Source organism: Ranitomeya imitator, chromosome 4 (assembly GCF_032444005.1).
Source record: "Ranitomeya imitator isolate aRanImi1 chromosome 4, aRanImi1.pri, whole genome shotgun sequence".
Classification (NCBI taxonomy): Eukaryota; Metazoa; Chordata; class Amphibia; order Anura; family Dendrobatidae; genus Ranitomeya; species Ranitomeya imitator.
In genome coordinates this window covers 530,924,843-530,950,887 of record NC_091285.1, presented here as the reverse complement: position 1 = coordinate 530,950,887, position 26,045 = coordinate 530,924,843, and the positions used below count along the sequence as shown (strand labels likewise).

Below are 26,045 nucleotides of genomic sequence, written 5' to 3'. Positions count from 1 at the left end.
AGAGCTCGGAAGGGAAGGAGCACTGTTTTACTTTTTCAATGCAGAATTGGATGGAATTGAGATCGGTCGCCATGTCGCGTTTGGAGATCCCCCTGATGTGCCTAAACAGTGGAAACCCCCCAATTATAACTGAAACCCTAATCCAAACACACCCCTAACCCTAATCCCAATGGTAACCCTAACCACACCTCTAACCCAGACACACCCCTAACCCTAATCCCAACCCTATTCCCAACTGTAAATGTAATCTAAACCCTAACCCTAACTTTAGCCCCAACCCTAACTGTAACCCCAACCCTAGCCCTAACCCTAGCCCTAACCCTAGCCCTAACCCTAACCTTAGCCCTAACCCTAGCCCTAACCCTAGCCCTAACCCTAACCCTAATCCTAGCCCTAACCCTAGCCCTAACCCTAGCCCTAATGCTAACCCTAGCCCTAGCCCTAACCCTAGCCCTAACCCTAGCCCTAACCCTAACCCTAGCCCTAACCCTAGCCCTAACCCTAGCCCTAGCCCTAACCCTAGCCCTAGCCCTAACCCTAGCCCTAACCCTAACCCTAATGGGAAAATGGAAATAAATACATTTTTTTCATTTACTTTTATAGCGGGTTTTTTAGCGGATTTTTATGATTGGCAGCCGTCACACACTGAAAGACGCTTTTTATTGCAAAAAATATTTTTTGCGTTACCACATTTTGAGAGCTATAATTTTTCCATATTTGAGTCCACAGAGTCATGTGAGGTCTTGTTTTTTGCGGGACGAGTTGACGTTTTTATTGGTAACATTTTCGGGCACGTGACATTTTTTGATCGCTTTTTTTTCCGATTTTTGTGAGGCAGAATGACCAAAAACCAGCTATTCATGAATTTCTTTTGGGGGAGGCGTTTATACCGTTCCGCGTTTGGTAAAATTGATAAAGCAGTTTTATTCTTCGGGTCAGTACGATTACAGCGACACCTCATTTATATCATTTTTTTATGTTTTGGCGCTTTTATACGATAAAAACTATTTTATAGAAAAAAATAATTATTTTTGCATCGCTTTATTCTGAGGACTATAACTTTTTTATTTTTTTGCTGATGTTGCTGTATGGCAGCTCATTTTTTGCGGGACAAGATGACGCTTTCAGCGGTACCATGGTTATTTATATCCGTCTTTTTGATCGCGTGTTATTCCACTTTTTGTTTGGCGGTATGATAATAAAGTGTTGTTTTTTGCCTCGTTTTTTTTTTTTTTCTTACGGTGTTTACTGAAGGGGTTAACTAGTGGGCCAGTTTTATAGGTCGGGTCGTTACGGACGCGGCAATACTAAATATGTGTACTTTTATTGTTTGTTTTTTTTATTTAGATAAAGAAATGTATTTATGGGAATAATATATATATTTTTTTTTCATTATTTAGGATTTTTTTTTTTTTTTTTTACACACTTGGAAATTTTTTTTTTTTACTTTTTTACTTTGTCCCAGGGGGGGGGACAATACAGATCGGTGATCTGCCAGTTTGCACAGCACTCTTACAGATCACCGATCTGTCTGAGAGCAGTGCAGCGTTACCAAGTGCCTGCTGTGAGCAGGCACTTGGTAAGCCACCTCCCTCCCTGCAGGACCCGGATCCGCGGCCATCTTGGATCCGGGACTTACTGCAGGGAGGGAGGTAGGAGACCCCCGGAGCAACGCGATCACATCGCGTTGCTGCGGGGGTCTCAGGGAAGCCCGCAGGGAGCCCCCTCCCTGCGCGATGCTTCCCTGCACCGCCGGCACATCGCGATCATATTTGATCGCGGTGTGCTGGGGGTTAATGTGCCGGGGGCGGTCCGTGACCGCTCCTGGCACATAGTGCCGGATGTCAGCTGCGATAAGCTGAGGATATTCCGTCCTTGGGAATTAAGGCCCACCCCACATGGACGGAATATTACGTCCAATGGCAGAAAGGGGTTAATAAAAAAAGCTGTGTCGTCACGTGGAGCAATTAGCATTTGCCTCTTGGGGTCTTGCCTTTCTCTGAGTCAACATATTATGGTATATGATCAAATCAATGTATCTGTCTTTTGTGAACCTAAAAAACTCTGACTAATGTCATACCTAGCCACAGGTTTTGTTTAGTATTGCACTTCAGTTCTATATACTTCAATAGAGCTGACCTGCAATATCGCACACAACCTTTGCACAAGTGTGGAGCTGCTTTAGGAATCAGCCATGTTTTTAATCCCAGACAGCTTGTTGAAATAAAATAAAAACTCATAATGTTTAAGGGAAACCATTTACTTTAAGGTACACATCTTCATTTGAAATCTTTTTTTTCCAATAATTTTAGTAATATTATTACTTTAGCCTATATATTATCTGCTCAAAAATAAAGGGAACACTTAAACAACACAATGTAACTCCAAGTCAATCACACTTCTGCAAATGGAGCAACCAGTAGAAATTATAGGCAATTAGCAAGACAACCCCTATAAAGGAGTAGCTCTACGGGTGGTGACCACTGACTATTTCTCTGTTCTCATCCTTTTTCGCTGTGGTGTTGGTCACTTTTTTCCCCTGACGAAGTCACCTTGTGGTGGCGACAAGCGTCAGGCATCTCCACGGGCTCCCTCACTCCTTGGCACTATGCACTTTAGATGACATTTTCGTGGTCTGTATCCATCGCCCATTTAAACAGTGCAGGTTATATTGTTTACTGCAATGTTTTTTCAGGCACTGCCTTATATTTTTTGGTTAGCAGTCAGTGGGGACTGACCCTCTTGTTATTTACACTTTTCAGGTATCAGCTCTTTCTTTATATACCTTACAGCAGTACTATTCTGCTATGGCATTGTGCTACTATTGACAATCTTGGGTAGATGCATTGCATTATTAGGATCATTGATGCAATATTGTGTATATTTACTGCTATATAAAGGTTTTTTCCACTTGGTTACTTGTTCATCTAGCCTTGCACATGTTCAGCTATACCTGGTATATCAATGGATCATTAATCTATGTGTATGGTGGGCAGTCTTAATCCAAATTTGTGTGTATGGGCTAAGGGAGGGGTAGCGCTAAGCTTTATTATAAGCCCTGTTTGTGGTGTTCCATCTGTCATGTGTTTTCATGACTTTTAATTGTTTTTATATCATGTGCCTGTTTTTGTATTCCATTAAATAAATTTATGTAGTATTTGTTATGGTGATCCCCTGTTTGTGGTCTACAGCTTCTTCTTCTGTTGATTATTCTCATGTGTACACGTAGACCGAGGGTGTATCCCTATTTATTTATTGTGGTGCCCTCTCACACAATTTGTATTTGTTGGTCACTTTTTGCATTTTGTCATTGCTGTCACCCCTAGAGGTACAGCAGCATGAGGCGGTGTCTACAACCCACAGAAGTTGCTCCGGTGGTGCAGTTCCTCCAGGATAGCACATCAATGCGAGCTGTGGAAAGAAGGGTAACTGTGTCTGTCAGCACAATGTCTAGAGCATGGAGCAGATATGGTACCAGGAGGTGATGTGGAGGGGGCCGTAGGAGTTCAACAACCCAGCAGCAGGGCCGCTACTTTCTCCTTTGCAAGGAGGAACAGGAGGAGCAGTGCCAGAGCCCTGCGAAATGACCTTCAGCAGGAAACTAACATCCATTTGTCTGCTCAAACTGTTAGAAACAGACTCCATGAGGGTGTTATGAGGGCTTAACATCCACAAGTAGGTGTTGAGCTTACAGACTAACACCATGCAGGGGTATTGGCATATGCCAGAGAAAGTCAAGATTGACAGATACGACATTGGCTCCTTGTGCTCTTCACGGATGAGAATAGGTTCACACTGAACACATGTGACAGACGTGACAGAGTCTGGAGACGCCGTGGAGAACATTCTGCTGCTTGCAACATCCTCCAGCATCACCAGTTTGGCAGTGGGTCAATAATAGTGTAAGGAGGCATTTCTCTGGAGGGCGGCACAGCCCTCCATGTGCTAGCCATAGATACCCTGACTGCCATTAGGTATCGGGATGAGATCCTCAGATCCATTGTGAGACCATATACAGGTGCAGTGGACCCTGCATTCCTTCTGATGCATGATAATGCTAGGCCTCATGTGGCTGAAGTGTGCCAGCATTTCCTGCATGATGAAGGCATTGATGCTATGGACTGGCCTGTCTGCTCTAAAGATCTGAATCCAATCGAGCACATCTGAGACATCATGTTTCGTTCGATCCACCATTGCCACGTTGCACCACAGACTGTCCAGGAGTTGACTGATGCTTTAATCCAGGTCTGGGAGGAGATCCCTCAGGGTAACATCTGCCATCTCATCAGGAGCATGTCCAGGTATTGTAGGAAGGTCATACAGGCATGTGGAGACCATACACACTACTGAGCATCATTTCCTTTTCTTGAGGCATTTCCACTGAAGATGGATCCTCTTTGACTTTGATTATCATTCCAAATCCAAAACTCCATTGGATATCAATTTTGATATTCATTGATCAATTTATGTTTTATTGTTCTCAACACAGTGCACTATTTAATGAACAAAGATTTACAACTGGAATTTTTCATTCAGTGATATCTAGGATATGGTATTTTACTGTGCCCTTTATTTTTTGAGCAGTGTAATATTAAAGGGGTTGTCCGGTCATAATATATTGATAAGCTATCTATAAAATAGGTCATGAATATCAGATCATCCAGATTCTAATTATCAGCTGTTACAAGATCCAGTGGCAGCAGGATGTAAACGTCCATTGGACCTGAAGTGCAGAGCTTTATTCAGTGTGTAGTGGCTGCTGCTGGGTACTGCAGAACAGCACCTATTCAAAAGAATAATGAGCTTGTAGCAGCTGATCCATATCTATTGATAGGTTTATAACTGAGCAACCCATTTAACAAAGAAAAATTACTTAATGCAACTAATTTTCCTATTGAAGTATAAACGCATCTAAGAATTTATCATGGATTTAATCAGCCAATATCAACAAATCTGTTGTTGGACAAACTGTGACTGTTGCAGAACGTCAAGTACCAGTGAGAATAGATCAGAACCAGATGGAAAGCTGCAGGTTGTCTAAGTCTGCATCAGTCAACCAAATAAAATAATGTATTATTGTAGACCATCTCCTTAGCCGAAGTGGATGTGTCTCCCTATGGGATCTCTGTCCTGCTGTGTGCGGAGAAGTCAACAGCTGAAACGTGTTGAATATTATGGTATGTTATGTCTTCTATAGGCTGCCTAAGGCTATGTTCAGACAAACATTGGCATTGTTGAATCAGTCACTTTCACAAATTGTGGTTGTGGCTAAGCTAATATACAGCTCCATGCGCTCCTGCGCATGGGATTGGAGGCGGGAGTTGCCTGCCATTAACACTATCTCATCCAAAAAATGGACAGGATTAGGGGATGCTTTAATACTTTTGCAATAGTTTCCACACAGACCTTAGGTCAACGAGACAAATCACACTAATACATTGACCCCAGTCCGTTTTTCACACTCCTATTCTATCGCTGTTTTTCACTGACAAAACATATTCTCATTATAATCTATGGTACTGTTCACATTTCTGAGGTTTCGTTCTGAAAAATAAAAACTATAAGGGCAGTCCCACACGTCCAGATAATTCTGGTACCAGAAAAATCGGTACCGGAATTATCAGTGTCCATGTGCCCGTGCGTTTCTGTGGCACATCAGTGTGGCACACGAGCGCCGCCCATGTGCCCACTGGGTACCACACGCACCGTGCAGGAGACAACGCTAAAGTTTAGCGCTGTCCCCTGCATCTGGTGCTGAAGCCGCCATTCATATCTTCTCTGCAGCAGCGTTTGCTGTAGAGAAGATATGAATATTCCTTTTTTTTTTTTGTTTCTTGTGTTTAAAATAAAGATCCCTGTCCCACCCCCCTCCCACCCCCTGTGCGCCCGCCCGCTGTTCTTAAAATACTCACCCAGCTCCCAGGTGGGAGGGGGGTGGGGACATGGATCTTTATTTTAAACACGAGAAACCAAAAAAAAAAGGAATATTCATATCTTCTCTACAGCAAACGCTGCTGAAGAGAAGATATGAATGGCGGCTTCAGCCCCAGTGGGGGGGACAGCGCTTACTGTAGCGCTGTCTCCTGCACGGCACACGGACTGCACACTGACAACGTTCGTGTGCGGTACGTGTTTTACACGGACCCATTCACTTTAATGGGTCTGTGTAATCCGTGCGCTCCCACGAACACTGACATGTCTCCGTGTTTAGCACACGGAGACACGGTCCGCAAAAAATCAATGACATCTGCACAGATGCATGGATTTCAATGTGTCTACGTGTGTCAGTAGCTCCGGTACGTGAGGAAACTGTCACCTCACGTACCAGAGCCACTGACGTGTGAAACCGGCCTGAGACATATCCATATCTCTGATCAAACTTGGCAGTGTCTCTGTGAAAAAAAAACTTGGACAGTACAATGATACCATCATGGTATCATCATCGAGCTGACTGTTTTTCGATGAAAGTTTGCTAGGAGAAGCTTGGAAAACTTCCATAAATGTACTTTTCCGTATGAAAAAGCTGAGGACATACTGATAGCAAATGCTAACATGCTGGCCAAACACTTAAAAATCTGATCCAGATCATTAATGAAAATAGGTACTGTATGTTTTTTTCTCTTGTAAGAGAAAAATCACTGATGTCTGAATGATACCTGAGCATACATTCCCACATACTGCAACAGAATTTCTTTGTGGCAAAAAGACACTGCCAAATTTGATTTCAAGATGGAAGTTTTTATATTCTACACAACAAATTATTTACATCATTAAATTCAAAGAATACGTCTATGTTCACACTGGGCGTTTTTGGGACGTTTTTTAATGCTTTTTTTGTGTGCTAATTTTCAGCTGCTTTTTAAAGTAACAGTAAAGTCTAAGAATTTTTTAGAAATATCATGCACACACATTGGATTTTTTTTATCATCAGTATTTTGTTACTTCTTTCAGAGATTTTTCGGCATTTTTCAACCATTGACTTGGATGGGTGGTGAAAAAAACGCTGAAAAAATGCAGCAAAAACAGGTATCATTTTTTGCAGCGTTTTTTTGTGCCAGAGACTCATTCTTTGGAATAGGAATTTTTTTTTCAATTCTAAACTTTATCAGCATGCACAAGACACAAATCTAGTATGCCAAAAACGCAGCAAAAAATCAAGAAAAAAACAAGGAAAATCTGCTTTTTTCTGCAGCTTCTTTCCTGCCAAGAGATCAGGTTTTGCTGCAGAAAAAAATACTCTGGAAAAATGCCTAGTGTGAACTTACCCTAAGAAGTTTAAAAAAGTCACATTCAAAACTGCTCCAATCCCTCATTGTGGAGGCCCCATACACATTAGCCTAATGTTGGCGGAACCTGCCAATATCTTCAGGTTGGACCAACACTCTAATGTGTATGGGGTGGCTCACCAACTGATAGTCGATGCTGGGAGAAGTCAGTTGAGCATATCTGATTTTTGGACTGCAGATTGCTTTGTTCTCGCAGAGATAAACCACTGGTAGAGATGTCTATTGACGGCTTTCTCATAGAGAACACTGGCTACGGAAGAGACAACTGAGATGGAACGATCGTCCAAAGCATTGTTTGGCCGACAGCCAAACAATGCTTTCCTAATATTGCGATGGCTGTAGTGGGAGCAGGGGAAGATATGAAGAATCTTTTCTTTTTTTTTCTTTTTTTTATGTGTTGGAGAAGAGCATCAAAATGGGGACATTATAACTGGAAGGGGCACAGGATGGGGGACATTATTTCAATAAGGGACTGGTTGTCCACTACTTTTACATTGATGACCTGTCCTTAGGATAGGTCATCAAAGTCTAATCAACTGGGTCTGACACCCTGCACCCCCACTGATCAGCTGTTATCGGTGTCCATCTGCTTGGAGTGGCCGTCGCAGGGTACTACACCTCTGCCTCCTATTGATTTGAATAGGAGGCGGATGTGCAGTACCAAGCCCCAGCCAGTACAAGTAGATGGAGCAGCTCAGTAAGTGAGAAGTTCTGGCCAGTGGCCGCCGCCATCACCTATAACAGCTGATCGGCAGGGGCATCCAATCAGACATTGATGATGACCTATCCTAAGGATCCTACGGATAGGTCATCAGTGTAAAAGAAGTGAACAAACTCTTTAATATTGGAAAAGGTTTGAGGATGGGGACATTATTGCTGGAAGGGGATAAGGATGGGCAGAGCCGCCATCAGGGCATTACAGCCATCACTACAGTATGGGGCCCGATGAGCTGAAGCAAAAAGGGGGGCCCGCACACGCTGGCAGCCCGGTCTGGACGGGCCCCCCTCTCTTTGCTAATGCTCATCGGGCCCCTGGGATATTTTGTTTAAAGCTGCCGCAGACGAGATACATAACAACACTGTGGTGATTTAAAGTTACACCTACAGCGTTGTTAATGTATCCGGCAGAGAGAAATGGGCACTGTACCTTTAATTTGCGGGGCCGGGTGCATCATGGTCCCGACATCACGTTACACACTGAACACTTCCTCATTCTGGAGGAGTCACGTGTGGTGTGTGTTGTCGTCGGGCGGGCTGAGGCAGAGAGCAGGAGGAGTGAGGAGACTGCGTCCAGTGAGCAGAGGCTTCGGGTGGCTGCATCTGCCGGCGCTAAATTCAGGTCTCTCCTCCTCCCCGCTGTCTGGCAGATGTGCAGCTCTGTGCTCTTAGTCACAGAGAACTGTCACTCCAGTCCTGACATCTATACAGGACAGCAAGGAGCAAATAATGGGATGGGGGGGTATTATAATACAGGGGGAGCATGGAGTCTCTGCTGTGCTAATAGGTGGGAGATGAGGGATGGAGCAGCTGCAGGGAAGTTATTGATGAAGGAGAGGTAATGGACCGCAAATTATAAACACAAGAAACTTTATCCATATTTTACTTTGTTCTAAACATCTACTATATAATTGTCTAAGGGTCACTTCCGTCTGTCCGTCTGTCCGTCTGTCACGGTTATTCATTCGCTGATTGGTCTCGCCAGCTGTCTGTCATGGCTGCCGCGACCAATCAGCGACGGGCACAGTCCGGAAGAAAATGGCCGCTCCTTACTCCCCGCAGTCAGTGCCTGTCGCCCGCATACTCCCCTCCGGTCACCGCTAACACAGGGTTAATGCCAGCGGTAACGGACTGTGTTATGTCACGGCTAACGCACTCCGTTACCGCCGCTATTAACCCTGTGTGTCCCCAACTTTTTACTATTGATGCTGCCTATGCGGCAAAAACCAGGGATTCAAGCTTCAGGAGGCTAATTTGCATATTCCAGGTGCCTTCTGGGAGAAGCGAAGTCTCCCTAAGCTAGAAGATCGTTGGGTACAGCCGGGACCAGCTGCTTCGAAAGCATCACCAAACCAGGGATTCAAGCTTCAGGAGGCTAATTTGCATATTCCAGGTGCCTTCTGGGAGAAGCGAAGTCTCCCTAAGCTAGAAGATCGTTGGGTACAGCCGGGACCAGCTGCTTCGAAAGCATCACCAAACCAGGGATTCAAGCTTCAGGAGGCTAATTTGCATATTCCAGGTGCCTTCTGGGAGAAGCGAAGTCTCCCTAAGCTAGAAGATCGTTGGGTACAGCCGGGCCAGCTGCTTCGAAAGCATCACCAAACCAGGGATTCAAGCTTCAGGAGGCTAATTTGCATATTCCAGGTGCCTTCTGGGAGAAGCGAAGTCTCCCTAAGCTAGAAGATCGTTGGGTACAGCCGGGACCAGCTGCTTCGAAAGCATCACCAAACCAGGGATTCAAGCTTCAGGAGGCTAATTTGCATATTCCAGGTGCCTTCTGGGAGAAGCGAAGTCTCCCTAAGCTAGAAGATCGTTGGGTACAGCCGGGACCAGCTGCTTTGAAAGCATCACCAAACCAGGGATTCAAGCTTCAGGAGGCTAATTTGCATATTCCAGGTGCCTTCTGGGAGAAGCGAAGTCTCCCTAAGCTAGAAGATCGTTGGGTACAGCCGGGACCAGCTGCTTCGAAAGCATCACCAAACCAGGGATTCAAGCTTCAGGAGGCTAATTTGCATATTCCAGGTGCCTTCTGGGAGAAGCGAAGTCTCCCTAAGCTAGAAGATCGTTGGGTACAGCCGGGACCAGCTGCTTCGAAAGCATCACCAAACCAGGGATTCAAGCTTCAGGAGGCTAATTTGCATATTCCAGGTGCCTTCTGGGAGAAGCGAAGTCTCCCTAAGCTAGAAGATCGTTGGGTACAGCCGGGACCAGCTGCTTCGAAAGCATCACCAAACCAGGGATTCAAGCTTCAGGAGGCTAATTTGCATATTCCAGGTGCCTTCTGGGAGAAGCGAAGTCTCCCTAAGCTAGAAGATCGTTGGGTACAGCCGGGACCAGCTGCTTCGAAAGCATCACCAAACCAGGGATTCAAGCTTCAGGAGGCTAATTTGCATATTCCAGGTGCCTTCTGGGAGAAGCGAAGTCTCCCTAAGCTAGAAGATCGTTGGGTACAGCCGGGACCAGCTGCTTCGAAAGCATCACCAAACCAGGGATTCAAGCTTCAGGAGGCTAATTTGCATATTCCAGGTGCCTTCTGGGAGAAGCGAAGTCTCCCTAAGCTAGAAGATCGTTGGGTACAGCCGGGACCAGCTGCTTCGAAAGCATCACCAAACCAGGGATTCAAGCTTCAGGAGGCTAATTTGCATATTCCAGGTGCCTTCTGGGAGAAGCGAAGTCTCCCTAAGCTAGAAGATCGTTGGGTACAGCCGGGACCAGCTGCTTCGAAAGCATCACCAAACCAGGGATTCAAGCTTCAGGATGCTAATTTGCATATTCCAGGTGCCTTCTGGGAGAAGCGAAGTCTCCCTAAGCTAGAAGATCGTTGGGTACAGCCGGGACCAGCTGCTTCGAAAGCATCACCAAACCAGGGATTCAAGCTTCAGGAGGCTAATTTGCATATTCCAGGTGCCTTCTGGGAGAAGCGAAGTCTCCCTAAGCTAGAAGATCGTTGGGTACAGCCGGGACCAGCTGCTTCGAAAGCATCACCAAACCGCGCGCCTTACGGCGCGCAAATTTTTGCCTGTAGGACATTATTGCAAGAGAGCTTGGCTGAGTAGATTACACAAGAAGGAAAACACACAGCAAGTCAGCAGGATCTAGGAGCAACATGGCAGATGTGACAACCTACATGGTGAGCTGCAGCATGTGCTACATGTTCACAGATCGACCAGAAGAAGAATCCAATTTCACCTGTCAGAAGTGTAGACTAGTGGCCCTTTTAGAAGAAAAGGTGCGGGGTCTGGAAGAAAGAATAGCAACTTTGAAACTCATCAAAGAGAATGAAGACTTTCTAGACAGAACAGAAGCATCTCTACTGGTCACAGAAGGTGCAAAAAGTGTCAGAGAACCTCCAAAAGCAGATGAGTGGAAGCATGTGACCAAAAGAAGCAAGAAGACCATGGAGAAATCACCAACCACACAACTGAAGAACCAATATCAAATCTTTGTAGAGGATGAAGATGGCACACCTAAGAATGAAGCAATACCAGCAAGCAAAAAAGAAAAGGGCACACAGCAACAAGTGACAGCAAAAAGTACAGCCAAGAAGCAACGAAGAGTGGTGGTGGTGGGAGACTCACTACTGAGAGGCACCGAAGCAGCCATCTGCAGACCGGACATAACTGCAAGAGAAGTATGCTGCCTTCCAGGTGCGATGATCAAGGATGTGACCGATAGGATACCAAAGCTCTTCAGCTCCAAGGACGTCCACCCATTTCTTCTGATACATGTTGGCACCAATGACACGGCAAGGAAGGACCTACCGACAATCTGCAAGGACTTTGAAGAGTTGGGGAAGAAAGTAAAGGAACTGGATGCACAGGTAGTTTTTTCTTCTATCCTTCCAGTAGACGGGCATGGCACCAGGAGATGGAACAGGATCCTTGATGCAAACAACTGGCTAAGACGATGGTGCAGACAACAAGGATTTGGATTCCTGGACCACGGTGTGAATTACTGGTATGATGGACTCCTCGCCAGAGACGGACTACACCTCAACAAACCTGGGAAACACACATTCGCCAGAAGACTCGCTACACTCATCAGGAGGGCGTTAAACTAGAAGAAGAGGGGACGGGAAGAAAAACATTAGACTCGAACAAAGACGACCCAGGAAAACATACTCAGAAGGGAGGTAAGAACATTTCTAAAACAATCCACAGTGAGGAGATTGGAACAAAACAAAATCCTCTAAACTGCATGCTCGCAAACGCCAGAAGCCTGACAAACAAGATGGAAGAACTAGAAGCAGAAATATCTACAGGTAACTTTGACATAGTGGGAATAACCGAGACATGGTTAGATGAAAGCTATGACTGGGCAGTTAACTTACAGGGTTACAGTCTGTTTAGAAAGGATCGTAAAAATCGGAGAGGAGGAGGGGTTTGTCTCTATGTAAAGTCTTGTCTAAAGTCCACTTTAAGGGAGGATATTAGCGAAGGGAATGAGGATGTCGAGTCCATATGGGTTGAAATTCATGGAGGGAAAAATGGTAACAAAATTCTCATTGGGGTCTGTTACAAACCCCCAAATATAACAGAAAGCATGGAAAGTCTACTTCTAAAGCAGATAGATGAAGCTGCAACCCATAATGAGGTCCTGGTTATGGGGGACTTTAACTACCCGGATATTAACTGGGAAACAGAAACCTGTGAAACGCATAAAGGCAACAGGTTTCTGCTAATAACCAAGAAAAATTATCTTTCACAATTGGTGCAGAATCCAACCAGAGGAGCAGCACTTTTAGACCTAATACTATCTAATAGACCTGACAGAATAACAAATCTGCAGGTGGTTGGGCATTTAGGAAATAGCGACCACAATATTGTGCAAGAGTATGGAAGATATAACATTTTTATACTTTTTGGGTATAAATAGATGAGAACAATCTTTATCTAATATATAAAGCTAAATGTGTGTATGTGTGTATGTATGTGTGTATGTCCGGGATTGGTATCTGCACCGTCGCAGCTACAGCCACAAAATTTTGCACAGTCACACATCTGGACCCCGAGAACGTCATAGGCTATGTTGTGAGGTGAAATTTTATCCCCGCGCGTTCCAATTCACCAAACAATTTTGCCCCTCTCTACATAATGGGAAAAAGTGAAAGGAAAGGAAAAGTGTTGGAGGCAAATTGACAGCTGCCAGATGTGAACAAGGGGGACTTAAAGAATGAGAGCGATGGCGCCAAAGAGTATATACCGTACAGTTGCTAAGGTGGGGCCCCGACATGAGATACTCACCACACATGGGGATATGAACACACACAAAATGCACCACACACTACCACGTGCTTGAACACATATACCACCCTCAGCACACATTTCACCACACATACACCAACCTCGCCACATAAAAGTCGAAACACAAAAGTCGCCGCTCAAAACTCACCACGCGCAAAACTCGCCACATGCAAAAACTAGGCTCACGCAAAACTCAGCACAAGTGCAAAACTCACCTCATGGAAAACTCGCCACACGCAAAACTTGCACATGCGGAAAAATTGCCACATGCACAAAATTTGCAACACATGCAAAAGTTGCCTCACACAAAACTTGCACATACTCAAAAGGCACCAGACATAAAACTCACCACGCGCAAAACTCGCCATGCGCAAAACTTGCTGCACACAACTTGCTACACTAACCTGTCACATGCAACTCGACACACAAAAAGTTGCTACACGCATGTTGCCACACAAAACTCATCTCACAAAAGTCGCTACATGCATGTCGCCACACACAACTCAACACACACAACTTGACAAACGAAACTCGCCCTAAAACACACACAAGTCTGGTATTAGCCTTCAAAAATAAAAATCTGATTAATAAGCAGACAAACTACAAGAGCAACAAATGTACCATATAGGAAATACGGCAGCTGTCAGTCACATGACCTGTCTATTATGTGTATGTGTGAGCTAATATATACTGCCAGGGGGAGGGCTTCCTGTTGGCTGGGGATTTATCAGGCTGCCAATTTATCTTACAAATACTGAGGTAAAAATACTGAGCAAATAACGTGTTAACGAGGTCTAATACAGGAGATCACACAGGTATATACTATATACAGGGGAGATGACACACAGATATATACTATATACAGGAGAGATGACACACAGGTATATACTATATAAAGGAGGAGATGACATACAGGTACATACTATATACAGGAGGAGATGACATACAGGTATATACTATATACAGGAGGAGATGACACACAGGTATATACTATATACAGGAGCAGATTACCTACAGGTATATACTATATACAGGAGGAGATGACATACAGGTATATGCTATATATAGAAGATGACATACAGGTATATACTATATACAGGAGGAGATGACACACAGATATATACTATATACAGGGGAGATGACACACAGGTATATACTATATACAGGAGGAGATGACATACAGGTATATACTATATATAGAAGGAGATGCCATTCAGGTATATACTATATATAGGAGGAGATGACATACAGGTATATACTATATATAGGAGGAGATGACATACAGGTATATACTATATATAGGAGGAGATGACATACAGGTATATACTATATACAGGGGAGATGACACACAGCAGGTATATACTATATACAGGGGAGATGACATACAGGTATATACTATATACAGAAGATGACATACAGGTGTATACTATATATAAGGGAGATGACAAACATGTATATACTGAGGTGAAAATGAGAGGTGTGAGGTGAAAATGAAAAGGTGTGAGTGCAAAATGAGAGGAGTGAGGGAAAATAGTGTAGTGATCGGAAAATGACAGATGTGAGGTCGAAATGACAAGTGTTAGGCGGGAATGAGAGGAGTGAGGGAGAAAATGAGAGGTGTGAGGGAGAAAATGAGAGATGTGAGGGGGAAAATTAAAGATGTGATTGGGAAAATGAGAGGCGTGATGGGAAAATAAGAGAAGTGACGTGCTATAACTAACCACAGATATTTACTATGCCCAGGCAACGCCGGGCTCTTCAGCTAGTACCATATAAATATGATAAATGACTCTGAACATCAATTAGTCCAATCGTGTTACAATTCCTGACCAAGCACATTTGTTTTTTTCTTACATGCGGATCAAAGAGCTGTAAAAAAAAAAAATTCATTTTGATATTCAAGCAATTTATGTGTCTTTTTTCATGATATATGGGGCCTCATTTCTATATATCTGTCAGATTCTTTTTTTGCTGGTATAGAGGTGATATCAATGGGAGAACAAGGGAAATAAATATCCATTTTTCAAATTTTTTACTTATTTTTTTTAAGACCACAAAGGTCTACTAAAATACATTTAAAAATATGTTCCCCATCCTTTAACAATTATTTTTATATACAGTATATGACCCCTTTTTACAGGGACTTGGCTAGTAACAGTGATTTGGATTGACAATATCATTTTTATATTATTTATGTTTTACCCAGCAGCTCCTGCTCTGGCCTGATACACAATAATCACATGACCGCTGCACATGGCGGAGGAAGTGCCATTAGCGCATCCTATTACTGCATGCGCAACACCTGTTTAGTACGTGTATATAGTGATGGAAAAGGCAGTGACAGTAATAAACAGTCTCTGCCTTCTATATAGGGATCTATACAGATCCCCACTCCTGAAATAACCTGATCGCTGTGCTATTATGTAATGATGTTTTAGAACATCACTAGAGAGTAGGAGCCAACGTTGCGGAATTACAAAATCTATGGGCGGTCCGGAAGCGGTTAAATTAAATGTGCCAGAATTCTAGAGTACTTTGTGCCAAAATACTATCTTTCGTGACTTGCCCCATATTTTTGATATGTTTAGGACACCCTTTATAATATGTCCAACAATAGGTGTGCCCTCACTGAAAAGGTGTGTGGCATGTTGGACAGAGGTGGGGCTTTAGTTCTGACACAATTTTCTTCTTAAATAAAAAAATAGAACAATCTTGGCCAGAACTCTGAGAAATATTAAATCTATAATCCAGCCCACAATAACTCGTACCCAATATGCAGTGTAAAAAAATGGCCGCGGGATACCGCGCGTGCGCAGATGGAGATCGCGGCGGCCATTTTCCTGAAGCCGAGTTCGCATCTCAACTTTAGGAAAATGGCCGCCGCGATCTCCATCTGCGCACGTGCGGCATCCCGTGGCCATTTTCCTGAAGCCCCAGGCAGCAGAGGACTCCATATGCGCACGCGCGGCCTCAGGAAGATGGCCGCCCCCACAGATCACCAGGGAAATAGCGCCGATCGCGCGTTTTTTCTTCTCCTGCCCAGTGGATTCAGAAGATGGGCATCCGCAAACCACTACGCCACCAACGGAAATACATGCAAGATCTGGGGGAAGATACAGCGATGTCGCCACGCCCATCTGACCTGACCAGCCTGATTGACAGGCGAAAACGGCGACTTTGGTAAGTTATTTCGGCAGCTTAGGGGTGGAATCAGGGTACACAAAATGCACTATAGTAACGCACAGCTCAGGCCCTATTTAACAGTATCTTTATCTCGTACTGAAAAACCGCGGTGACAGGTTCCCTTTAAAATAACAGAATTAAAAAAAGCAAAAATTATAATCTTGAACCAGGGGGCAGAGGTCCAAGTGGAGGAGGAGGTTGAGGTGGTGGTTTAGGTGGAAGAGGAGCTTTGATAATATTATTTTTAAAAAGTTCCCATCCTTGCTGGACATTTCTGTCCTTAAAGCGGTTTTCCCACGATCAAAAGTTAATTTTAATCAATAGATCTAGGAATAGTAATAATTTCCACAATTGGATGTGTTTTAAATAAAATGTTCCTGTGCTGAGATAATCTTATAAATATACCACAGCTCCTAGACAGGGGAGGAAGCGAAAGAGTATACAGACATTACAGCATGGATCACAGCTGATTCTTCCTGTGAGATAAAACATTTACCTGCCTGCTTTTCAAACAATGTTTTACTTCAAAGAAAGAATCAGTTGCAATCCCCGCTGTAATATATAGTTTATTTTCTCCTCCCTTGCTCAGGAGATGTGGTATGATCAGACCATGTTCCTTCACGGACAGACACAGCCATTACACAGGACATCCGACCCTAGTGCAGATCCTTCTGTCAGTCAGTTCCAAGGCCTCGGCAGGTTCAGAACTCTATTAACCTTCAGATAAACCCCATATCTGTAGGTTAGTAGTGTCTTTTCACATGACAGGTTCCCTTTAATTACAAACTAAGCTCTACATGGTGCAAAACACTGGACATCTTACAGAAAATTAACAAAGCGTATTCCCTTAGCTATTGGCGATGCAACCAAGATCTCATAACTCTAATGCAAATCTGGTTTGTATGCCCAAAAATTCAACCTTTATGAGGAAAAAAAACAAAACATTGTATAGATATGATTTTGAAAATGTAGATAACTCTTACACCTACACTAGTTTTATTCAATTTAGATCTTTAGCACAAAAATCTGAATAAAGGCTCAATTATTCCCCATTTATAGCGAGACACTGGACAGACACCGGATCCACCATCCAAACTAGAACGAGCAAAATTCTATGTATATTCTTGAAAAATTCAGATAATCACAAAAATGTGGTGAAAAACTTCATGAGCAATAGAACAAATAGACCGTATTCCAGGGTATGGGTACATTTAAATCTGAGTCATAGGAATTGATCACAACAATCCCAAATTTGGTTTTCTCAAATATTTAAACCATTATTTTATTTTGAGCAATATTTATCCCTAAAAATGCCAATACAACTGAACATGTATATATGTTCCGGTGCCAGAGCTTGGTTTTAACCAGTGAGACTCGGCCGTATCTCGCTGTGTGTGATCCCGGCCTATTGGCCATTCTCGGGTACTGCAGCTCAACTCCTCAATTCATTTTAATGCAGAAAAAACTCCTGTTACTATGTTCACACAAAGGCTGCGGCTGCCACATGTGAAGGCCTCATTCAGGCGTCGATTTTTGGTCCTGTTCACATGTCGGCATTTTTTGTGGATTACATGCCCCCCAAGAAGATCATGGAAGATTATGGACTAAGCTCACCCCTACAAGCAGTGGTGTAACTTGAAACTCATGGGCACCGACGTGAAAGCTCCAACAGGGCTCCCAAATATTTTAAATCTTTAATAGCAATAGTCTTTTTCTATAGGCCAAAGGGACTTTTATGGCCCCCTAGGCTCCAGGGCCCGGGTGCGAGTGCAACCCCTGTTGTAGTTACACCCCTGGCTACAAGCTTTTGGGTACATGAAAATCACAGCCAGCACATGGATAACTTTACCGTGCAGTCTGTGTGATGAAAATGGTCACTGATGAACTCTGAAGGTAAATACTGACACTAAGAACCCAACACTGCTGAAAATCTCATCCAAAATACCATTTTGTTTCATGTACATAAAAAAAAAATCACAAATCTGAATGAGACTTTAGTATAACTGATTTTCACATACGGATATTCCTGCAAGAAATCTGCGAATGCACCATATATTTGGTTTACCCATAATTACGACATTGTTTCTTTAAAAAACTCTCTGAGTTTAAAGTGAAGTGTCCTTAGTATAAATGATAAAGATACTTGACATTGCGGAATATTTTTAATGTCATTATGACAGCGTAAGGCCATAGAGATTACTGAAGGGAGGTTATCAGGATTTGCTTGTGGGAAATGATCCTCGGTGCCAGGTGTGTTTTATCTTTATTGAATTATTGGTGCTCCGCAGAACACAGAAGGTGAATTATGGGATCCATGTGGTGCCATGTTCTCCAGATAAATCGTGTTTATGCTGTTAACATCAGTAGGTATTTTATACTCTGTTGTAGCAATCGCTATCATGAAATGTGCCCGGTGTTCTCCATAAACACCACACTAAACATAGTGATAATTGACCATATTAAACCATAATGAACATTCATCAGATGAAAGTTAACAACCCAAACTGGTTTTAGCCGACCCGCTGTTATCATCTATAGCAAAGTCATATGCACTTATAATTTATTTTCATGTTATAATTATTCGAAAGGTGTTCCATCGGCATAACGATTGCTTACCATATGATCAACCATTCAGGAGTTACCTATTCTCTATCTCTTATGCCCCTTTCATCATGGTTTCAGTTCACTTTAAACACAGTTTAATTTCAGTGTTTAAAGGAAATCCATCTTCTGATTCACGATGCCCAAACCACAGAAAGCATGAATCAGATCCTGACTGTACGATCAGAGAAAATATATTTTATGGGACAATGGCCAGAGATGAGACTAGCTTCTCCACCAGCCGTCTATTCCCAGCGCTGCTGCAGGTGAGTGACAGGTTCCTCACTATGTACACATGAGGGAGAGACCTGTCAATCACCGGCACGAGCGCTGGGGAGAACCAGACCGGTGACCAGAGCATTTCAGAGTAAAATATATTGTATCTGACTGCAACCATACAGCCCAGATCTGATGTCGTAGTCTGTGCAGCATGACTCAGATGACAATTTCCCTTTAAATAAAACGCCTTATGGCAACTGATAAAGAACTGATCAGGTTATTTTCAGTGAGATCATTCCCACCTGGTCCAGTGCATCAGTTGATGGGTTGGAGAGCTGCAGGTTCTCTGATGCAAAGCATTTGTAATGGTGAAAATGTAGCATCAGTTTTGTCTATTGTGACCTGCTTGGTTGTATCAGTCACGTTGAACCTGATGCGCCAGCAGTAGAGCCGAGCTCATTCTTATTGAGCCTTATATTAAGATCACTCATGTGATCTATTAACTATTTTAATGATAAATGTACAAAAGATGCTCCTGTATCTGTATGCTCAAGTGTGTGTCAGCTCGATGAGGGGGCACAGAGAATATTGAAACACATGACTTCAGTGTCAGACCACACACAGGGTCAATTTGTAGGCTATAACTATGAAGATGCATAGGTCAGCATAAAAGCTGTAGCCACAAAATGGTTGGATATTTTTCATCCAGTTCATTGTAAATATGACACATTTTTATTTTGAAAATGGTTACTAAAGTAATCTGCGGAATGTCCTATGACCTTGTCCTGATTAATTATCGAAAATGTATTCTTTATTGTGATTTTCAAGTTCCCTTGAGACAGAGAGGAGAGAAATACAGTAGATCCATTGATTTATTAGAAAGTAATGGGACAAATTATTTGATTTCTATAACTTTTTCTAAAATGTCCACCAGAAATTCCACTACTGGGATCACGATATACAGGTGCTTCTCACAAAATTAGAATATCATCAAAAGTTAATTTATTTCAGTTCTTCAACACAAAAAGTGAAACTCATATATAGAGTCATTACAAAAGAGCGTGATCTATTTCAAGCTTATGTTGATGATTATGGCTTACAGCCAATGAAAATCCAAAATTCATTATCTCAGTAAATGAGAATAATTAACAAAAAACACCTGCAAAGGCTTCCTAAGCGTTTAAAAAGGTCCCTTAGGGTACCGTCACAGTGGCATTTTGATTGCTACGACGGCACGATCCGTGACGCTCCAGCATCGTAACAATATCGCTCCAGCGTCGTAGACTGCTGTCACACTTTGCAATGTACGACGCTGGAGCGATAATTTCATGACGTATGTGCGATGTAGAAGCCGTTGGTTACTATGCGCACATCGTATACAATATCGTGCACACCTTTGTTACACCATGCGATCATGCCGCCACAGCGGGACACTAGACGACGAAAGAAAGTTTCAAACGATCTGCTACGACATACGATTCTCAGCGGGGTCCCTGATCGTAGGAGCGTGTCAGACACTGCGAGATCGTAACTATATCGCTGGAACGTCACGAATCGTGCCGTCGTAGCGATCAAAATACCACTGTGTGACGGTACCCTTAGTCTGTTTCAGTAGGCTCCACAATCAAGGAGAAGACTGCTGACTTGATAGATGTCCAGAAGGCAGTCATTGAAACACTCCGCACGGAGGGTAAGCCACAAAAGGTCATTGCTGAAGAAGTTGGCTGTTCAGAGTGCTGTATCCAAGCATATTAATGGAAAGTTGAGTGGAAGGAAAAGGTGTGGTAGAAAAAGGTGCACAAGAAACCGGGATAACTGCAGCCTTGAAAGGATTGTTAAAAAAAGGCCATTCTAAAAATTTGGGGGACATTCACAAGGAGTGGACTGCTGCTGGAGTCATTGCCTCAAGAGCCATTACACACAGACGTATCCAGGACATGGGCTACAAGTGTCGCATTCCTTGTGTCAAGCCACTCATGACCAATAGACAATGCCAGAAGCATCTTACCTGGGCCAAGGAGAAAAAGTTGCTCAGTGATACGAGGTGTTGCTTTTAGATGAAAGTAAATTTTGCATTTCTTTTGGAAATCAAGGTCCCAGAGTCTGGAGGAGGACTGGAGAGGCCACAATCCAAGCTGCTTGGAGTTTAGTGTGAAGTTTCCACCATCAGTGATGGTTTCGGGAGCCATGTCATTTGCTGGTGTCGGTCCACTGTGTTGTATCAAGACCAAAGTCAGCACAGCCGACTACCAGGAAATTTTAGAGCACTTCATGCTTCCCTCTGCCTACAAGCTTTTTGGAGATGGAAATTTAATTCTCCAGCAGGACTTGGCACCTGTCCACACTGCCAAAAGTACCAATACCTGGTTTAAAAACAACAGTATCACTGTTCTTGATTGGCCAGCAAACCTGCCATAGAGGATCTATGGGATATTGTCAAGAGGAAGATGAGAGACACCAGACCCCACAATACAGACGAGCTGAATGCTGCTATCAAAGCATTCTGGGCTTCCATAACACCTCAGCAGTGCCACAGGCTGATCGCCTCCATGCCACGCCGCATTGATGCAGTGATTGATGCAAAAGGAGCCCCAACCAAGTATTGAGTGCATTTACTGAACATACATTTCAGTAGACCAACATTTCGGATTTTAAAATCATTTTTCAAGCTGGTGTTATAAAGTATTCTAATTTACTGAGATAACGACTTTTGGGTTTTCATTGGCTGTAAGCCATAATCATCAACATTAACAGAAATAAACACTTGAAATAGATCACTCTGTTTGTAATGACTCTACATAATATATAAGTTTCACTTTTTGTACTGAAGAACTGAAATAAATTAAATTTTTGATGATATTCTAATTTTGTGAGAAGCACCTGTATACTCAGATAGTAACTAGATTAGTAGAAATTTTCTTCCACTGAAATGCAGAATCACGGGGACAGAAATGAGGGACAGATGCATGTTATTTTTGGGAGAAGGTAAGTTATGGAAGATCTGTCAATTCTCCAAAACGACCTTATTGCATGCGGTGTGAACGATTGCTCAGCTTGCATATAAAGCATACAAGAAAGCTGTGAATCCCTTTGTCTATGACACCTGGCAGCATTGTAACAACTTTTTACATAAATCGCTGGATCTGTCGCTGTGCGTTTTTTCGCCGGACAGAAAAAACATTCCTCTGTACGTTATCTCCGCCCGTCAGAAAAATAATTTTTGACGGATTCGGCAAAAAACGGATTAAACATGTGGCCATCAGGTGCAATACGGCACTAATACAACTCTATGAAAAAAAACGGATCCAGCGGAAAAAAAAAATGGATCCGTTTTTTTCAAAACTCGCCAAATTGTGTCTGACGGCAAAAACCTGATGTGTGAAAGTAGCCTTACAGTTTCCTCCTGTGTCCTATACAGCTGAGATCAGATAGATTAACACAAGACACCTGACAGATCTATTAAGCATTACAAATGCTTTGTATCTTCTATTTGAGTTTTCCATCCTGAGACTTCTTGGAATCCTAATAAAAAGGACCATAAAGTGGCTATAAACACCAAAAGACAGGAAGACCCTTCTGTTAAATTTCTAAATTGCCAAATGTGTTGGTCCTGTTGATTGGTACAGGCTGAAACACTCGTGTATCTAGCTTTCCTGAGGCACGTATACTGTATAATATTATATATATATCTATTTCAAACATTTCATGCTATGAAGTACTAAAATACAATCACTGAATACAGTCAGGGATACATTAGCCCAAATCATCCCAAATTATGTCACATAAATATCTTATGCTGGGTCTTAAGATTTCTTCATTCTGTTTTGTCTGATGTATCATGTTAAATTTTAACTGAAAGTTAATTTTCACAAAACTTCATACAGTGCAGCTAGGGTAACGAATTTGTGAAAAGTAACCTAACGCAAATGATATATATCAAGGATGTACATACTGGGAAGGCAGACCATGCAGCTGCTATAGGGTCCCAGAGTGTACGGACCATTCTAAGTTTGCTCCGTATTCATGATTTAGTGAGAAACGGGGAAAATATGTGATCTCCATAGGTGCTGCAATGTTTACAAACAAGGGTTAAAAGATGCACTCAATGAAAACTGCAATGGAGCAATCGTACAACCTGGGGTGGGTGGTATGGAGTTTGGTGGTCTTATGCAGAACCTCAAAGGACTATCTCCCTCTGCCCTCTATACAATGAATGGAGCAGAACTGCACATGCGTGATAACTGCTGCTTTCAAATAGAGGACACAGGAGGAAGGAAGAAAGGAAGGAAGGAAGGGAGGAAGGAAGGAAGGGAGGAAGGAAGGAAGGAAGGAAGGAAGGGAAGGAAGGAAGGAAGGAAGGGAGGAAGGAAGGAAGGGAGGAAGGAAGGAAGGAAGGAAGGGAGGGAGGAAGGAAGGAAGGAAGGAAGGAAGGAAGGAAGGAAGGAAGGGACGGAGGAAGGAAGGAAGGAAGGGAAGGAAGAAAAAAAGGAAGGAAGAAAGGAAAGAAAGAAAGGAAGGGAGGAAGGAGGGCAGGAAGGGTGGAAGGACAGATGGAAGGAAGGGAAAAGAAGTGCAGGAAGGAAGGGAGGGACAAAAAGGGGACAGAGGGAAAGTGGGAAAGAGGGAGGGAAGGAAGGGAGAAAGGGAAGTAGGGATAAAAAGAGGTAGGGAAAGAGGGAAGGAAGGAAATAAGGAAGATTGAGAGTGAAGGAGGGAGGGAGGGTAGGAGCGAGGGAGGCAGGATGGAAGGAAGTATCCTTACCGACTGTGAATAATGATTTAAATCAGATAATACATTCAGTGTAGAACCTATTTTTCAATGTGTGGTATGTGTACCACTGGGAAAACATTCCTTGTCTCTAATAACACAGTCATCAAAGTGTACTCTTTTCACACAGTGTATGATCATAGACTTATTTTTTTATTTATTTTTTTTTTTTCATATAGCGCTAACATATTCCGCAGCGCCCCCGATGGGGCTCACAATTTAAATTCCCTATCAGTATGTCTTTGGAATGTGGGAGGAAACCGGAGAACCCGGAGGAAACCCACGCAAACACGGAGAGAACATACAAACTCTTTGCAGATGGTGTCCTGGGTGGGATTAGAACCCAGGACCCCAGCGCTGCAAGGCTGCAGCGCTAACCACTTGGGGTGTACTTTGATGTAGTTTATTTGAGTAGAGGGTATTTAGATTTTAATCTTTAAAGCAGATTTTACCATACAAACTGCATACATTATTAAATAGATCCCTTAGACCTGATTAGGCTGGTGTACTTACAATGACAATCCATGTCAGAATAGCTGTAAAATCTGTTTTGATAATTCCAATCTAATTGGACTCATAAAATGCTAAAATCACGATCATACAGTCATTTTGACATGGATTTACAAAGTAAGTACACCAGTCTTATCGGGTCAATTAGATCTACTTAATGCATGCAGTTAGTATTGTGCTATCTGGTGACAGATCCACTTCAAGCCTCATTGGTGTAGTGTGTGATGGAACATGTTGATGCTATAAAAAGTAAACAGCGGATGTTCATAATAATAATAAATAATAATCTTTATTTTTATATAGCGCTAACATATTCCGCAGCGCTTTACAGTTTGCACACATTATCATCACTGTCCCAGATGGGGCTCACAATCTAGATTCCCTATCAGTATGTCTTTGGAATGTGGGAGGAAACCGGAGTGCCCGGAGGAAACCCACGCAAACACGGAGAGAACATACAAACTCTTTGCAGATGTTGTCCAAGGTGGGATTAGAACCCAGGACTCCAGCGCTGCAAGGCTGCTGTGCTAACCACTGAGCCACCGTGCTGCCCATGGATGTTATGAACGGCGTCTGACTATAGCGATCTAAGTGCAATATTTTACTTTTTTCAGATGCTTTGCTGTAGCATTTTATGAACCTCTCCGGATTTAGTTTTAGGCTGCGGAGTGTAAAGATCATTAATGCGTAGTACGCTGCGCTTCACAGGGTCACAGGCTCTGGGAATGAAGAGATAACATTCAAGTGAGCGGCAACTCCTGTGCCTGAAAAGAATCCTCAATTGTATTCGGCATGGGTGGAAAAATAAAACCACAAGAGATCTCACTCACCTTTGTCTATTCATTGTACATATTCACATACCTAGACGACTCTTACTGTGTCCCGTCAGAAGTCGCAATGTCCAGAAAAGGTTCTCTTCTGTCTGTGAAAAGTTCTTCTTATGGGACCAGAGTGACATTTGTGATTGTCCAAACATATGACAACCAGGCAGTCGTCCTCCCACACAGGCACCGGCACCCAACAAAGAGTGAGGATGACTGTTCTATCACTCCAAATAAGTTCTACTTCTTCCTCTCACTCTCTCAAAATTAGAAACAGGGTAGGCAGAATTTCTCCCAACATAAATGCAAGTAACCTGACCTACTGCCTGAACAGCACATATTCGGAGTTAACCTCTTGTGTGCATCACATCCTGATTGTCCAAAAGCCCGGACTACAAAATCCAATGGGAGGAAAATGCATGAAATGTGCTGATTAATAGTGAGCGGCTGGTGGATGCTTATTTAGAATACTGCGGTCCTCCTAACAGCTATCTTACTAAGCACAAGCACAAAAAAAGCCTTAATGATCATAGATCCCCTCCTAAATGAGAACATGTACACAATTTTCAAATTTACATATTTAAAATTATAAAACCATGTATCATTTCCTTTACACTTCACAAATACTTGCTTCTTTGTGTTGATGTATCACATAGTTACATAGGTTGAAATAAGACCTAGGTCCATCAAGTTCAAC

The 26,045-nt window shown here is 43.0% G+C and overlaps 1 protein-coding gene across 2 annotated transcripts in view; it reads right to left on the bottom strand.

The window, feature by feature from the left end:
- The window catches only part of ANPEP (alanyl aminopeptidase, membrane), a 277,202-nt gene extending 251,511 nt beyond the window's left edge, over positions 1 to 25,691 (bottom strand). The window contains exon 1 of one of the 2 annotated variants that reach the window (XM_069766191.1): positions 25,389 to 25,691. The gene's annotated coding sequence lies outside the window, so the exon portion shown is untranslated. Of the gene's footprint in view, positions 1 to 25,357 lie in introns of both variants that reach the window. The other variant, XM_069766190.1, reaches the window with a different exon arrangement.
- Positions 25,692 to 26,045: the final 354 nt, after the last annotated feature.